Source organism: Eurosta solidaginis, chromosome 2 (genome assembly GCF_040869045.1).
Source record: "Eurosta solidaginis isolate ZX-2024a chromosome 2, ASM4086904v1, whole genome shotgun sequence".
NCBI classification, from domain to species: domain Eukaryota; kingdom Metazoa; phylum Arthropoda; class Insecta; order Diptera; family Tephritidae; genus Eurosta; species Eurosta solidaginis.
This window is the reverse complement of record NC_090320.1, coordinates 208,415,847-208,435,083: the sequence shown is the minus strand read 5'-3', so window position 1 is coordinate 208,435,083 and position 19,237 is coordinate 208,415,847.

Below are 19,237 nucleotides of genomic sequence, written 5' to 3'. Positions count from 1 at the left end.
AGGGGGAAGATAAGGAGGAGGAAGAAGGATCAAACATGGAGAGGAGGAGGGAGAGGCAAGAATATGCATTTTTTGTTGCAGAGGCACAATATCAAAAAATTTTCTGTTTACTAAGAAAGTGGCGCTTGTTCGGCTTTATGCCAAAAAGGATTTTATGCGTGCTGTTGTGCTTGGACAGCTCGGTGGAAAGTCTATAATTTCTTGACGCCTTTTTATTTTGTAGCCGAAATGTGGTAATTTTTGATAGCGGTTGGTATATCGGGCTCGTCATCTTATTTGCTATATAGAGCTGCGGAGAGTTGTTCCCTTCATAACTTATGCACGTTCCATACCTTGAGCAAAGATGTTTACACATCAAAAATAGCTCAGAAATCAATAAGGTATAGTACTGTTTTATAAAGTCGATGTCAAAATATGTACCTAATTGAATTTTTTAGTAGTAGTAATTGAAGTACAGATGCGACAGACATAGAACGCGCCATACAATGTGAACTCCTTAGCAAACTCGTTTACTTTAGTCAAAGACTTTGGAAAAATACCTCAACTATTGATACCGACTCACACACAATTACGTCTACATTAATATATCATTGTATCCACAATCCATTTCAGGATTCGTATTATTTTATTGCTTGTCCATTTTTATTCTTACATAGTTTTTTCCATTTATTGCCAACATTTGTCTACTTGAATTGATCACTGCCAGAAACTTGGTTGGCTTTTCGCAATTTGAAAAAAACAAAAAAAAAAAAAAAAAATAACCGCTGCAAAAGAAAAATCTGAGATTTCTGTGTACTCTGAGCTTCAACGGGATATTGGCAGAGCGAGATAGCGTTTGTTGTACAAATATTGGTGGCTTTTGATGCCATCACCACCACTGCAACTGCCACTGCTCTTCTCACTTGATCCTGTTGCATATTGGTTTTGTCAATTTGCATTTCACCAAGCATCGATTTTATTGCAATTTAACAGAACGAACTTCAGATATTTACGTGAACGTTTTTCTTTTTTATATTTTATACATGTAGGAATATATGTAAGCGTATGTAGGGATTTTTTCAAATATTTGCTTATATAAAACAACCAAATGTACATATGTGCATATGAATGTAAGGTAGAGTTAGGAATTATTGGATTTCCATACGTACGTGCGTCACAATAACAAAAAATTGTGCTTCATTCGTAGGTTGAAATCCTATGGAATGATTGCAGGACTAGATATTCTTTTTATTTTCCGACAAGTCGATTCGAGTGGAGTTCAACAACGCGAGCCAGTAAAAACAAATGTAATGCCATCTTCCCGACGAAAGGTCCTCCTCTTCCCTTACCACTGATACCAGCATTTTCATTCAATCTCAAAATATGCGCTTTACCAGCAAACCCGATTACACTTTATTCGCCCTTGTAAATTTTGTAGTCCATCTCATCTAATGTTGACAACGTCTTTAATTGTAAGCCAGAATATTCAAGAGGAATGTGATAAAAGGAAAAAAGTCATGAAAATGAGCGCACATTAAGACATCAGCTGCAGAAGCCATTAATAGAGGAAACAAAGGCAAAGCGAAAATCGATGTTAGGGATACCGATTTATGGTGATATACTGTAGGGCAATGTTTAAGCTAGCAAAGGTCGTGGAAAGTGAAGCGTGCCGTGACGAGTATGGGATCTGTTGACGATCTACAACCGTGAGCTTTCCAGGGTGAAGAGAGTCTCATGGAAAACTTTATGTGCGGACATCGCGTGCTCCAACGAAACAGCAATGGGAAACAGTCTAGAGACTTATAAATAAGGAGAATGGCCACGTTATAAGCAGGGGTCACTTGAGTCGCTATTCGATACACATTTACCACCGGCAGATGATTCAGAAAAGCCAGCAGACAACACTTACACATAAACCACGGAGCGGGTAATACCGGGCTTGGTGATCAATTCCAAAATCGAATGGTCGGTGAAGACTTTATCTAAGTTTGTATTGCCGGGCCTAGATGGTTTATTCCTAGGAATGCTACAAACTTTGATTTGAGCGTTCGTGGAATTGCTTAAAATAATATTCGACTGGAGATTAAGACTGAATCATGTACCGCACTCTTGGAGAACTGCTCGTTAGCTTAAAATCAATTCTGCTCAAAACCTCTAAGAGGCTGATAAATGTGTGCATAAAGTATAACGTGAATGAAAAACTTCTCTCCACAAACAACACGTGTACACCAAAAGCAAGCCGGTAGAAATGACACCGCATAGAAAAGATAAAAAATGCGATTTACCTCCAAGGAGATTTAACCATCGTGCTTTAATTTTTTCTACAAAATGGCGGGACGTAATCTACATGTTTTATGCCGACCCCAAATGGCATCTGCAAGACAAATAAGCTTGCACAAATTAGCAAATTTTGTATCTAAAGTTTTCGTGTTAGATACTTTGCCCGGTTGTTGAACCCAGGACCCCCAGTGTGCACGCTGCAACGACGCCACGGCAGCCGACGGCCCAACATAAGGAGAGGACATATAGAGAAAGGCATAGAATATTGGAGAGTGCCCTAGGAGTCTTCGAAGACATTGCAGGAGGTATCAGCAATGTCTCTAAACGGTCTGAACTACGTACATTGGAACTATTTTCCGTCATCCTTCGTCAAATTTATTTAATTGACTGATCAACGCCCAAGATTGATGAGGAGTGTGATGATTAGTACCTAGGACCTAACTATTTATTTTCTAGCTTTTAGTATTATTACTACTTCATGTAAGTATTGTTTTCAATAAAACCGTTTAACTTAAACATTTTTTTTAAATTATTTTTTATAACAGAGGTCCTGGTTTTTGATAGAACTCTTTAAGTTGGTGGACGACGCAAAATGCCATCTTGATATGATGAAGTGAGCAAATAAGGAGAAAAGCTTAGAGGAATGCATTTATTTTAATACAAAATATGGTCGCGCGAGTGTGAGTCTTCTATTTGAACTTATTATATTGGGACATTTATTAATCAGAAGCTAACCTGGTGGGTCAATGTCGTGATTTCAATAACTTGCTGTGGGGCCCTAATAAAAAAATGTTAAAGCTCAATGCAAAAGAAATCCAGCAATATCTTGAGAAGAATCGTCTGGCGTTGAGTAAAAGGAATTTCGGCCCACATTTATAGTGATAGCCCCTATTCGTATATATTATTACTGTTATTATTGCTGGTATTATTATGCTTTATCTTTCTTTTCTATTTCGGTCAACTGTCTTCAATTGGAAGAACTGCTCGATCTCAGTTGCTTTTTATACTCAGCGTGCTTTGCACACAGAGTATATTAACTTTGATTGGATAACGGTTAGTTGTACAGGTATAAAGGAATCGAGATAGATATAGACTTCCATATATCAAAATCATCAGTATCGAAAAAAAATTTGATTGAGCCATGTCCCTTCATCCGTCCGTCCGTTAGCACGATAACTTGAGTAAATATTTAGATATCTTCACCAAATTTGGTACACTAGCTTATCTGGACCCAGAGTAGATTGGTATTGGAAAACACAAAAAACCTGATAATTTAGTAAATAATACACCTAGAATGTTCTAATTTGACGTGGACTAATATCTAGAGTCTTGATAAAAATTTGGAAATTTTTTTAAATGGGTCTGGCACCGCCCACTTGTGATAAAATTAATTTTACAAATATTATTATTCATAAATCAAAAATCGTTAAACCTATCGTAACAAAAGTCGGCAGAGAGGTTGCCTTTACTATAAGGAATGCTTTGAAGAAAAAATATCGAAATCGGTTAAAGACCACGCCCACTTTTATATAAAAGATTTTTAAAAGGGTCGTGGGCGAATAAAATAAGCTTTATCTTTGCAAAAAAGATCTTAATATCAATGGTATTTCATTTCCCAAGTGGATTTATAACAATAAATAGGATAAATTTCAAATTTAAAAAAATGGGCGTGGCACCGCCCCTTTTGTGACTAAGCAATTTTCTATGTTTCGGGAAGAAAAATTAACATATCTTAATGAAATTGTGTACAAATATTTTCCTTATAGCAGAAAATATTTCTAGTAAAAATGGACGGGATCGGTTAAAGACCACGGCAACTTAGATATAAAACAAGTTTAAAAGGGTCGTAGAATAGAATAATAAGCTATATCCTAGCGAATAGTAGTTTTGTATCAATGATATTTCACTTTCCAAGTTTTATTAAAAGAGGAAATTGGAAGACATTTTTTTTTTTAAATGGGCGATGCCACGTGCTAGGTAGAAAAGTAATTTATCTGAAATATAATGTACAATTGAAGCTCACGCTGAGTATATAGTGTGCGGTTACACCAGAACTTAGACACCTTTACTTATTTTGTCTTAAATATGAAATGGATTTATGTTAATGTGACATTTTTTAATTTATCTTATTTAAAAAAAAAAAATAAATGTAAGGCGCGATAACCTCCGAAGAGATCTAAGGCCGAGCTTCTCTTCCAATTTGCGTCGTGCTCCTCTTGATTTTCCCTACAAATTGGCCGGACGGGACCTACATGTTTTATGCCGACTCCGAACGGCATCTGCAAAGCAGATGAGTTTTCACTGAGAGCTTTTCATGGCAGAAATATACCCGGAGTGCTTGCCAAACACTGCCGAGGGGCGACCCCGCTTAGAAAAATTTTCTTCTAATTGAAAAATCTTATTTCTAAAATTTTGATGTTGCTCTGCCCGGGAGTTGAACCCAGGGCATACGGTGTGATAGGCGGAGCACGCTACCATCACACCACGGTTAGTATATGTTTATGTTAGTATATAAAGTTGATCAAATATGTTTGTACCTTATTTCGAATTACTTAATCATGAACACACAATAACATGCTTTACATATCAACTTATTAATAACCAATCGCTTATCAAGTGATTTTAATTTTAGAAACTTATGCCCGGTTTTTCAGTGTGAGTTTAAACTACAGTTAAAGTTGACTAGAGTTTAACCTTGTCACTTTGCTCGATAACATAAAATTTTGCTCGTCATCTCAGCTTAAGCGGCCAATACTGCAAAAATGAGAGAAAACAATAAATAAGAACGAAGATATGGATCAAATAGCTTCGTCATATGTTTTATGTTTACATGATAAACAAAAAGAATTTAGAATTAGTATTGACCAGGCATGCTTAACCAATGAACCGACATCATTTCGTTACGATAATTAACGTTAATAAATGAAACAAAGTCATTTCGTTTCGTTTATTAACGTTAAGAACGTCAAATTAACGAAATGATTTCGTTTCGTTTTCTGCCATATCAAAACGAAATCAATTCATTTATGTTTATTATTAATTTCAAACTATGCTGGCAAAGCTGATTAATGGCGGAGTCATTAAAAGTGAAAACATTAGCCAAGCTGATTGCAACTTTTCTCATGAATTTTGACAGTACGAACATTTCTCAGAGTATTTTTGACATTACCACCAACGAATTACACAAACAAACTACATGGAGTTTGTGTGTGTATGTCCGCTCGCTGTTACCACCTTACGGCTTCACCATGGCTATAGCATTGCCAACACAATTCAAACATAAAGTATCACGTTTTTATGGAAATGCCCCTGAAGATGCTAAACAAGTTTTAGCGAAACGTCGGGAAAAATAGTGGAATGTTTCATTTGCACTAATCAGCGGTTAGATCGGATTAGCCTATGGAAAAAGGAAAATTCCTCTAAAAATACATATATAAATTTTTTAACCGATCGTATTACAAAACACATATACAACAATAATAATAGCTTGGTGCGTTATATCGCACCTAGGAAGAAAAGGCTAACCTTCTTTTTATATTTGTGGTGTGCTGAATGTAAGCGTAAAGTGTAAGCGTAGTCCTTGAAAGCGATATGTTATATTGTGGATATATGTAGAATGTTGTATTCGTTGTATGTGGTTGTTGTTGTTGTTCCTGTTGTTGTTGTAGCGGTAAGGACACTACGCGAAGGTTTTGGGGAATGTTACGTTAAGGTAACAGTTTGAACATCTCGGAAACGATTTAGTATGGCCACATGAAACCTTCTAAGACATACCGCTCTCCCAGCCCCTACATACAGAGGAACTTGGGGTCACCATAGCCTCGTCTCCTTAATAAAAAGGATTCAACACGGGTAGGTGAGGTTGACAATTGGGTTTGAGAAGCTATAAATTGCGCTGCCAGTCCTTTGAAAGGGTTGCGCTACACAACCCCTTGAATGAATAGGTGCAGTGAAATAACTCCAAAATGCAATAACTCCCAACAAAAAATGAAATAACTCCCAAATATTTTCCATACAAATTAGGACTTATTTCATTATGAAATAGCTCCCAATTCATTGGGACTTATTTTATAATTTTTGCTGGTAATTATTTCATAATGAAATAACTCCCAAATGGAATAATCCCCAATAAAATTCCTTTGGGAGTTATTTCATAATTTTTTGAGATTGGGAGTTATTTCATTTTTATTGGGACTTACTTCATTGTTTGTAATTCAGGCATTGGGAGTTATTTCATTTTTGTTGGGAGTTATTTTATTTTCTTAAAAATACAATTTTATCGAACTTTGACGTTCTTCTAACAGTTTCTATGGGTCGGCTATACATTATGGGACCAATTGGTTTTATTCGTAAACCAAAGGGGTTTGAACTTTGCAATTTTGCACATAGGTTCTAAGGGAGTTCCTCAACGAGAATCAGTAAGTAATTTTCAATTGATAATAACAATTTACTAGTAATTAGTAGTTAAATTTACCATGGATAACTATCACTTTTTATCTACATACGAACACTTTCACAAGAATTTTATACATAAGTACACTTTATAATGTTTATAAAACCACAATCAACTATTTTCATTTGTTTAAATTTGCATATTATTGTAAAATTTAATCATTTATTTATTTACTTTCCGCGAACACAAGCATACAGCCATTTTATCTAATTCACTGCTTGCTTGGTGGTACCAGATGCTTTAAATTGTTCCAACGAATGGCAAATTTTTAAATAGTACCAACGAGGAAAATGGACCTTTTTCATTCAACTCTATTTATTTATTTTACAAAAAAATAGAAAATTTGGAATAAAAATCACGCGATGCACAGTAATTCTGCTTAGAACACCTTTCTGCATAAGCGGCTTTCGGCCGCGATTATAAAAAATAACCCTGGGCTACGCCATGCCAAGTCCGGGTGTGTGGTATAACCGTGGCTACCGCACGGTGATGTCCTTCTACGCAGAAGGGTGTACTATGCAATAAGGGTGTACTACTCAGAAGGACATCACCATGGCGGTAGCCACGATTATACCACACACCCGGACTTGGCATGGCGTAGTCCAGGGTTATTTTCTATAAGCGCGGCCGAAGGCCGTCTATGCAGAAAGGTGTTCTACGCAGACTTATTCCTTTTATTTTTTACTTTTAATAAACTATGTTAATTTCATAAAAAATGAGATTTTTTAAAATAAATTACGTTTACTTCGACGACACTATCCAAGTTTTCTTGTAATTGTAACCTTTACATATAAACATAATAGTTTGCTGTATTTTACAAATCTCATTGTAACTGATTATATAGTATAAAGATACCATTTCAAATTTTGATTTGGGATTTATTTCATTTTTTTGGGACTTATTTCGTTTGGGAGTTATTTCATTTTTTTTTTTTTTTGGGACTTGTGGTTTCATTATGAAATAACTGGCAAATATTGGGAGTTATTTCATTTCCTTCTTTGGGAGTTATTTCATTTATTAAAGTTGGGAGTTATTTCATTTTTATTGGGAGTTATTTCATGGGAGTTATTTCACTGTACCGAATCAATATGGTGTTTTAGTTGCCTCTTACGACAGGCGTATTTGCCGCTGGTATATTCTAAGGCTCTAACCCGCTGTGGTTGCGAAGTGTTATTTACACTTCCTATTACTCCGTACATCACACCAATATCACACACTACGCAGCACACCAATACCATACCGCGTAGTTTGTGGGATTGGTTCGCTGTACAAAGTAATAAAAAATTTAAGATTAATGGTAGAGTTAATAATAGCTAAATCACACTGCACTTTAATTGCATATAAATTACAAACCTATATGTATAAAATTTGTATGCATGCAAGTGTATGAAGATATGTATACATTGCCGTTTTGTTCGAAATGAAGAGCCAGGGAGTGTTACAAAACAAAGCTCGTGGCTAGATATTTAAGTTTATGTTGAAATTTGTTTTTGTATAGAATTTTGTTGCTTGTACCACTTTGTATGTTATTTGGTAAGATTTTATGACAACATCTTCAACCATTCTTGAAGTCGATGAAAGATTTTCAAAAGACTTGAGTGGCCTTAATAAGCGTTAAATATAGAATCGTTCTAAAATTATATTTTATTTCGAAATTATGTTATATCTTTAACAAGTGGGCGTGATGACATACCCACTACGCTTATTTTACGCCGGAGTGTTAGTCGCTGTCAGAAGAAGTTATATGTTGTTGAATGCTATTACAAAACATGTCTATAATTTCATTACAATGAATTTCTATAAATGAAAGCTGTCGCAAAATAACATGTGATCATTACCCATTTGAGGTGGACTTTGTCTAAGACTGGGGTAACGCTCACTCAATTCAGAGTTGAGAAAGGTCCCACAAACCCCTACTGAAAAAGTACACAATATTTATGTGTTACGAACACACGCACACACGGCTGGTGGTGTTAGGAGAGCAGCAGATTTCCGTTCCAAGAAGGTATGGGAGGGAGGAGAGCGGCAGCTAACGGTCGTCGTAGCAGAGGAGTGATCGGTAGGGCAGTTGAACGGTGATAGGGTAACGGACAGATTAGTACTGTGGTACGGAAGTAGGTGCGGGATCAGCACGGCGGCTGAGCGGTGACGTAGTAGCGGTGGGATCAGTACGGCGGCAGAACGGTCGTCGTAGCAGAGGAGTAATCGGTAGAGCAGTTGAGCGGTGATAGGGTAACGGACAGATCAGTACTGTGGTATGGAAGTAGGTGCGGGATCAGCACGGCGGGTGAGCGGCGATGTAGTAGCGGACGGCCAACGGTCGTCATAGCAGCGGCGGGATCAGCACGGCGGCAGAACAGCGGTAGGTTAGCGGACGGCAAACGGGTGTTGTAGCGGATGGGGGATCGGCAGGACGGTCGAACGGTGGTAAGGTGACGGACGACCAACGGCCGGCGTAGCAGCAGCGGGATGGAAGCAGCGGAGACTGAGCGGCGGTAGGATAGCGGACGGCCAACGGTCGTCGTAGCAGCGACGGTATCAGCACGGCGGGTGAACGGCGGTAGGATAGCGGAAGGCAGCGACATCGGTAGTCCTCGGCAGGATTGGTAGTCGGCGGGGTCGGTGACCTACGGAATAGACTGCGAGGACTCGGGTTAGTGCAGGTTTCACCGCTGGAAACCCCCGCCTTCCTACTTGCACGCTAGTAGAAGGTGCGTAAGTGGTGCGGGGCTGTACCAGCCGAGACATTGTGGATCGATCCGTGGGCAGAGGGGAAGTGAATCTTAACGGCACAGCAATAGCTTCTTGTACATACGCATCGGTTCACGGCCGAAACCAGAGCTGTGGAGAGGGGGTCGTGCGGTCAATCGGGCGGTGAGCCATCCCCTGCCAGGCCAGGGCGACGGAGGGAGATAGTCCGAAGACACCACTCTCGTCGTCCGGGCGTAGCTAGGGGGGCGGTGACTCGCGCAACGGCCGCACCCTCCTCTCCCCAGCTGGCTAGTGGGAGTGGTTAAATCCGCTCAGGTAAGCTTAATATACCAGAGCTGAGGGGGGAGGGGTCACTTGGTCGTTCGGCGTCGCGCCACTCGACACCTGGGTGGGCGACGGAGGGATATAGTCCGAAGACACCACTCTCGCCGTACAGACCAGGTGAAGAGTGACCCGCGCCATACCAGCCCCCCCCCCTCCGCTCAGTCCGAGGTGCGGGGAGGGGCGGCTTAGTCATTAGGGCGTCATGCCCCCAACACCTAGGTGGGCGACGGAGGGAGATAGTCCGAAGAATCCACTCGCGTCGTCCAGCATAGGTGGAGGGTAACCCGCGCCATGACAGCGCCCCTTCCACTCAGCTAGCTAGCCGGAGTGGCAATTTTGTCTTTAAAAACAACCACTCCCGCTGGCTCACCTGCGAGGACTGAATTGCAAAATGTAAATTCACTCCTTTTTTACGGCTTGTGGAGCAAAATGGTGGAGAAATAAATACACCACTATTGTGGTGATTGTCTTGTTGCTGGAAGTACACCACTGGCTCGCCATCAGCTGTTGGTTGCGTATATAATACATATTTATGTGTGTATGACATATATATGTTGGTAGGCCATACATGGGTTTTTGATTATAATGAATTAGAGAGGCCCCGGAGTGCTTTTACAAGGGGATTGCCTACTCTGGTGATGATTACTTACAAGTTGTCTTCCTGACAGCGGGAGCTGCAGCCTTGCGGCTTGTCTCCAATTACACCTGCTGGACTGTAGCCGTCACTCAATAAACTGAAAGATGGATTTTCTGGTTTGCGTTGGGATTTCAACTAGGTTACTTTATTTAACACTTTATATTCAATTTTATGTTGAAGCACTCTATGCTTATATTGCATTATTCAATTACAATTGTTACAAGCTAAAAACGTAAGTTTAATAATTGGTCAAAAAGATGTGTCCGCTATTGCTGCCGAAAATAGAATGGCCGAGTCACTCACACACTGGGTTGCATTTTGCCTGCGCTTGCGACATCAGCTGATGTGTGCTTGATGTGTTGAGGTTGAGAAAGGTGCCATTACACGTATGGTCATTTACCATACGGTGGTTATATTGTTGCCGTCTGACATCTGTTGTTGGTTGTTGGCTATGCTATAGAAAGAAGTACAGGGGCGCTCAGGTGTAAGTGAAAGAAAGAAGTACAGGGGGTTATGTTATTGTAACGCTACGATACACCCCTCAGAAAAATAAGCTGATTAATAGATCGATGCACTAGATGCAATGCTATTTTTCGGTTGCGCCTACCGAGATTTGTCTTAAATAGGAATTTAAAAAAATCACTAGATGCCGCCACAGGTCAAATAGATATTGGTTTACGGAGAAAACAGAATATTTTCGTGAAGAGAGAGTGTATATGCTTTCGGGAGTGTATATGCTCCCAGGATCCTTTGTATTGGATTTGCTCTGCTGTCTCATCTTCGCTTTCACACTTTGGAAGGGCCACCCTAATATACATAAGTTAAAAGCATTAAATTTCTCCTAGAATGCATGTTGTACAAAGCTAACATGAACAAGAGAACTGCTTCTGCCAAAGAATCAATATAGATACATTACGATATGAGTATGACGCGACACCAATGCATAAATTTGAGTTCCCTGCAAAGCTTATTATCTATACTATAATATATTTCTAGAAAATCGTGTCTGTACATCCAAGATTTCTAAAAAAAAAATGAGTGTACTTGACGTTTGGAATGTCGTAGAATCCATCGGCACCACTTTTTTCTGTTTGTCTGTATGATATCGATAATCTCGGAAACTAACGAATGTATTTTTAAGAGACTTCCACAGGTGGATAGCCTGTAATCCAGAAGGGAATCTAGAACTTATTTCATTAAAATCGCGTGAGAAACAAAAAAGATATACATAGTTGTTTAAGCTATAATTAAGCTACTTTTAAGGATTTTTTTTTGAAAAACGAAGGAAAATGCACTTAGTTTGCAAACAAATATCAAAGAATGCATTTGCAAAATTTTTTTTCAATTTCATGTAAATTAAAAATCAAATTCATGAATAGATACAGTGGCGTACCAAAAAAAAAAAATTATTTTTTGCTCCCATATTACGATAATCGGTTAAAATGAGGTTACCTAAAACCTCTAAATATGCGTGCAATATGGGCATCAAACAATAGAGAAAGGTCACAGGTTTCATTTGAATTTTGTGATATTTCGATAAACTAATCGATAACTGAGTTATCGGTCAAAATGTATTTGCTCCAAAATCTATAAATTTACCTACAATCTATCTATCTATCTATTTATCTTCTATACTATAATAAATCTCTAGAAAATCGTGGCTGTACATCCAAGATTTCTAAAAAAAAATGAGTGTACTTGACGTTTGGAATGTCGTAAAATCCATCGGGACCACTTTTTCTGTTTGTCTGTATGATATCGATAATCTCGGAAACTAACGAATGGATTTTTATGAGACTTTCACAGATGGATAGCCCGTAATCTAGAAGGGAATCTAGAACTTATTTCATTAAAATCGCGTGAGAAACAAAAAAGATATAGTTGTTTAAGCTATAGTTAAGCTACTTTTAAGGATTTTTTTTTTGAAAAACGAAGGAAAATGCACTTAGTTTCCAAACAAATATCAAAGAATGCCTTTGCAAAGTTTTTTTTCAATTTCATATAAATTAAAAATCAAATTCATGAATAGATACAGTGGCGTACCAAAAAAAATTATTTCACGCTGCCATATTACGATAATCGGTTAAAATGAGGTTACCTAAAACCTCCAAATATGCGTACAATATGGGCATCAAACAATAGAGGAAGGTCACAGGTTTCATTTGAATTTTGTGATATTTCGATAAATTAATCGATAACTGAGTTATCGGTCAAAATGTATTTGCTCCAAAATCTTTAAATTTACCTACAATCTTCTTCTATACTATAATAAATCTCTAAAAAATCCTGTCTGTACATCCAAGATTTCTAAAAAAAAATGAGTGTACTTGACGTTTGGAATGTCGTAGGATCCATCGGCACCACTTTTTTCTGTTTGTCTGTTTGTCGCTTTGTCTGTTTGTCTGTATGATATCGATAATCTCGGAAACTAACGAATGGATTTTTATGAGACTTTCACAGATGGATAGCCTGTAATCCAGAAGGGAATTTAGAACTTATTTCATTAAAATCGCGTGAGAAACAAAAAGATATAGTTGTTTAAGCTATAATTAAGCTACTTTTAAGGATTTTTTTTTGAAAAACGAAGGAAAATGCACTTAGTTTGCAAACAAATATCAAAGAATGCCTTTGCAAAATTTTTTTTCAATTTCATGTAAATTAAAAATCAAATTCATGAATAGATACAGTGGCGTACCAAAAAAAAAAAATTATTTTTCGCTCCCATATTACGATAATCGGTTAAAATGAGGTTACCTAAAACCTCCAAATATGCGTACAATATGGGCATCAAACAATAGAGGAAGGTCACAGGTTTCATTTGAATTTTGTGATATTTCGATAAATTAATCGATAACTGAGTTATCGGTCAAAATGTATTTGCTCCAAAATCTTTAAATTTACCTACAATCTTCTTCTATACTATAATAAATCTCTAAAAAATCCTGTCTGTACATCCAAGATTTCTAAAAAAAAATGAGTGTACTTGACGTTTGGAATGTCGTAGGATCCATCGGCACCACTTTTTTCTGTTTGTCTGTTTGTCGCTTTGTCTGTTTGTCTGTATGATATCGATAATCTCGGAAACTAACGAATGGATTTTTATGAGACTTTCACAGATGGATAGCCTGTAATCCAGAAGGGAATCTAGAACTTATTTCATTAAAATCGCGTAAGAAACAAAAAAGATATAGTTGTTTAAGCTATAATTAAGCTACTTTTAAGGATTTTTTTTTTGAAAAACGAAGGAAAATGCACTTAGTATCCAAACAAATATCAAAGAATGCCTTTGCAAAGTTTTTTTTCAATTTCATATAAATTAAAAATCAAATTCATGAATAGATACAGTGGCGTACCAAAAAAAATTATTTCACGCTGCCATATTACGATAATCGGTTAAAATGAGGTTACCTAAAACCTCTAAATATGCGTACAATATGGGCATCAAACAATAGAGGAAGGTCACAGGTTTCATTTGAATTTTGTGATATTTCGATAAATTAATCGAGAACTGAGTTATCGGTCAAAATGTATTTGCTCCAAAATCTTTAAATTTACCTACAATCTTCTTCAATACTATAATAAATCTCTAAAAAATCGTGTCTGTACATCCAAGATTTCTAAAAAAAAATGAGTGTACTTGACGTTTGGAATGTCGTAGAATCCATCGGCACCACTTTTTTCTGTTTGTCTGTTTGTCGCTTTGTCTGTTTGTCTGTATGATATCGATAATCTCGGAAACTAATGAATGGATTTTTATGAGACTTTCACAGATGGATAGCCTGTAATCCAGAAGGGAATCTAGAACTTATTTCATTAAAATCGCGTGAGAAACAAAAAAGATATAGTTGTTTAAGCTATAATTAAGCTACTTTTAAGGATTTTTTTTTTTGAAAAACGAAGGAAAATGCACTTAGTTTCCAAACAAATATCAAAGAATGCCTTTGCAAAGTTTTTTTCAATTTCATGTAAATTAAAAATCAAATTCATGAATAGATACTGTGACGGACTAATTCCTGCTGAGGTATGCCCAGTCCGTCCAGGGTTCCTATATTTGGTGGGGGAACCTATTCCGATGAAAATAAATAGACAAAGGAGTTCTGAAAACGTTATAAAGTTTATTTAAAAAGGGATCGATATCCTTAAGAGCTACTCCTATTCTTTGTCCCTGTCTAAATAAGAGTAGCTGAGGTAGAACCCCTCTGCTAGCTCTCCGTCAGTTGGAGTAGAAACCTCCTACTGAATATAAAATAATGCACGAAATGAAGTAGAAACCTTCAGGTCGTGTTGGTCAGTGGTAGAAGCCCACTGACTCGTATGCCTATCTCCTAGCTTCTGATCTTACAAGTTAATTTGCCGCCCTTATATACGATTTTGTACGCGTTGGACAGTTATTTCCTAAAAACAATTCATTGTAATAATTCATCAGTTATAAAATTATGTAGGGCTGCACGCAGGCAGTCAGTAATTTTAAAATAACAATTATAAAAGTTGGAAATGCAAAAATCGAATTCTGGTTTAACGCTACTTTCGCTGTATTCTATTGGTACATACATACGCTTACATGCTAACATGCGTTTTCCCTCTTTCCATTATCATACATATGGTGGTACATCGGTATATATACATATATGAATATTTTCGATCATGTATGGCGATTCTAGGGAGCCCTAATATACATAGCGAACAATGTGCCAAATCTCGTACGTACGCTTGTTGTATGCCTGCCGTGTTTTCCAGTCTTTGCTTTACCTATCGAATTCGATCATTTGTGTTTATGCGTATGTTCGCTGTCACTTGGTTTTGATGGTGCGTTGGCCTCGTTTGATGCTTTCGGCTTCTGCTTAGCGCGTGCGTTGGTGTGTCGTATGCTTGTACGTAAGTATGTAGAGAAAAGTCCCAATTAGTAGCAGCGCTTAGTTTGGCGACTTTTACTGCTGATCTTTGTTTATCCAAATTATTATGTATGTTGTATTTGTGGCTGAGTGCATTGGATGCGCAAAGGGTTGGTTGACCGGCATAATTTTATGTTTTGTGAGTTTCCATGTTCCTTCCAAACGTTTTAGTGTATGTTAGGGTGACCTATATTTGAACCTTATGTGGGCGAAAAATGTAAATATTGTGCTTGCGTGCAAAAGTGCGCAAGTCTGGTTTATCCTTCAAATTAGTAAATAATAATTCAATATGCGACCGCATGTATTTGTTTTGACGTGTAATTCATAAAGGTATAATTCATGTCATAAAAATGTACAAATGTTAAATTCGGAGTTAAGTTCAATCATTGTATAACATGTAAAAAATGAGAAAATAGATATATGTTGTACAAAACCCTCGGTTTTGGGGTCCTCACACTCCCCCCTCACCTACCGCAGCGAAGCTTACGGTCACCGTGCCGGTGCGTGTGATCCGTACTCGGAAGTATTGTTCGCCCACACTGCCTTCGCCGTCGCTGTCGTCATGGTTGTCGTTGCTGCTGTTGATGCTACTACTGGCCTCGCTGGCCATCAGGCTCAATATATGGCTGTTGTTGTCGTCGAGGCTGCCGTTGACCTCGCTCGCCATACGGTTTAATATTTCACTGTCATCGTTGTGTTCGTTGCTGGCGTTTCGCTGCCCTTCCCGTCGGTGGCGTGTGTGATGCCAGTCTTTACTGTAAATGAAAATCTGGTGGATTTTCCTTAGGGTGCTCTCACCGTATATGGTGGATTTTTTTCTTTTTTTCTTTTGTAAAAACGTGGTATGTCATGGACCTAGTTAAGGAGTATATTTATTTGATTATGTAATTGTGGTTAGAGTTTACCGGGCTTTAGTGGTTGATCCGAAGTCCGGGTACTTCTTGAAATGAAATTTCCTCGTGTATGATTTGATACTGTTGCGATTGGGCGTGTACGTTACTACCGATTTGATTCGAGTTGCAGTAGAATCTCACGTAATATCCGTTATTCCGGAGCTGTCTCTGGGTGTGTGTTCATTTAGGGCTGCTATAGCAAACTGTCTTCCTAGGTGTAATCTTGCTACAGGTATCGGTCCTTTGGCGATCTGTACTTGGGTTCCTCGAGCGACCTGTACCTGATTTTCTGGAAAGGTTCGTGCCTGATTCTCCGTATTGTTTTGCACTTGAGCGTCTTTATATACTATCAGTTGTTGGCTCGGACTTTGGTCCTCTTCGTGTTGTCTCTCGGTCTCTTCGCTGACTCGTGTGAGCGTACCACAGATGGCTACCTCGCTGTTCTCTCTCTGTTGTTGTACCTCGGGGATATTGTTTGTTGTTCGATTGGACGATGTTGACGGGATTTGATCTTCACTAGCGTTCTTCTTGTTACCCTGTTCATTCCTTTGCTTTATGGATTCATTATTGTCGGCGGCGTCTGTTGCGTGGTATGCTTTCAGCTCACTTAAGTGGGCTGTCCTCTTCCTTCCTCTGAAAACTTTGTCTAGCTCTACGATCACTGGTGATACAAAGTTCGTTACCCGGTGTGGTCCACTGTACCTGGGCGCTAGTTTGGCTGCAAAGTTATCCACCGCTTCTGACAGCTGATGCTCCTTTACCAGCACTAGGTCGCCTATAGCCGGTCGCCATTGCCTTCTTCTTAAATTATAATGCTTTGCTTGCTCTGCTGATGCTCGCTCTTGCTTCCGTCGTACCATCTCGAATATCTCCTTCATCTTCATTGATTTCTCGGCTGGATTAGCTACTCTCTCACCTGTACCGAATGTATGCTCGTCGTAAAGGCTATTGGGAATCCTTGGTTCTCTGCCTTGTACTACATATGCTGGACTGTACCCTGTCGATTCGCATACGCTTGTGTTTAATGCGATTGTTATCTCTGGTATCAGCTCGTCCCATGTTCTCTGCTCATTCCCTGAAAACTGTGCTATCATCCTCTTGATGTTGCGGTTCGCTCTTTCTGTCGGATTCTCCTGCGGTGTGTATGGTGCTGTCAGCTGGTGTTTTACGCCAAGCTCCTCCAAATACTTCTTAAAACGTTTGCTCACGAACTGCGCTCCGTTGTCTGTGATTAATACCTTTGGAATGCCAAATCGTGCCAAAATTCTCTCTCTAAATCCTCGTACTACGCTTTCTGTTGTTGCCTTTCTAATTGCCATTATCTCCACCCATTTTGAAAGTCTGTCAACGAAAACTAATGCCATTGTATTACCATGTTTTGAGCGTGGCATTGGACCAACAAAGTCTGCACACACTGTTGCTCACGGTTCTTCTGGAATTTTAGTTAACATCTTACCCGCGGCCTGTTGTTGACTAGGTTTGTATACCTGACATCCATGACATTGTTGTACGTACTTCCTTACGTCTCTGAACATTCCGGGCCAGTAATATCGTGTCGTCGCTCGTGCAATAGATTTTCGAACGCCCATGTGTCCTGCGCTTGGTGTGTCATGAATTTCCGCCAGCACTCTGCGTCTCTGTGGGGGGTCGGTACACATAGCTTCCACGGTACTGCGTCTTCACCATCAACTTGACTCTCTATTCTCCTGTAGAGCTTTCCGTCCTCGATCACATAGTCTGGGAATTTCTCCGGAGCCTTTCTTACCTCTGTAATCTTCGCTTTTAGCCACTTGCACTCGTCTTTGCCTTGCTCTACTGTCAACGTAGTTAGTTGCTCGTCCATCGGCTGTCTCGAAAGTGCATCTGCCACCACGTTTAGCTTTCCCTTCCGGTACTGTACGTCGAATGAGTATTGTTGTAATTCTAGTGCCCATCTAGCAATCCGTCCCGTCGGACTGTCTATTGCGTTTAACCATTTCAGAGCTAGGTGGTCTGTGATTACCGTGAACGTGTATCCCTCTAGGTAGGGTCTCATCTTCCTTATCGCCCACACTATTGCCAAACATTCTTTCTCTGTAGGGGAATAATTTGTTTCTGCCTTGTTAAGTCGGCGACTCGCATAAGCAATCACTCGTTCTTCGCTGTCTGATCCTTGGGTGAGCACTGCTCCGAGGCCAAAATCGCTTGCATCCGTCTGTAGGCAAAACTTCTTCGAAAAATCTGGACAAGCTAGTACAGGTGCTTGGGTGAGTGCGGCTTTTAATGCTTCGAATGCCGACTGCTGCTCTTCCGACCACTTCCACTTCCTTCCTTTCTTTAGCATTGACGTCAACGGGTGTGAAACTTGTGAAAAGTCTGAGACGAATCTCCTGTACCACCATACCACTCCTAGGAATCTCCGTAGTTCGCGTAAATTGTTTGGCGGTGTCAACTCGTTGATGGCTGCTATCTTGTCCGGGTCCGTGTGAATGCCTTCCTCGCTAACGACATGACCTAGATACTTTAAACTTTTCTTAAAAAACTCACATTTTTCCGAGTTTATCTTAAGGTTTTCTTCCAGTGTTTTGCTCGTAATGATGATGTCATCTAGATATGCGAATGCGTAAGGTTCCAACTCTGGTCCTATAACGTGATCGAGTGCTCTCTGGAAAGTTGCTGGGGCTGAGTGCAGACCGAACGGCATTACTTTCCATTGATATAGCCCACGTCCGGGTACAGTGAATGCGGTGTATTGTTTGCTGTTTTCTTCCATGGGGATTTGCCAATATCCGTTTTTTAAATCGAGGCTGCTGATAAACCGAGCACTTCTCAATCTATCCAGGATGTGTTGGATACGGGGTAACGGGTATGCGTCTGGTACTGACCTTGCGTTTAGTTGGCGGTAATCTACGCACAGTCTCCATTTACCATTTTTCTTCCTTGCCAAATCTATTGGTGCGCTGTGCGGGCTTCTAGAAGGTTCGATGGAACCTTTCTCGATAAGCTCGTCGATTTCCTTATTAATAATCTCTTGCATCTTGGGATTCTTCGGGTAATACCTTTGTTTTATGGGGCGGTCGTCTCTCAT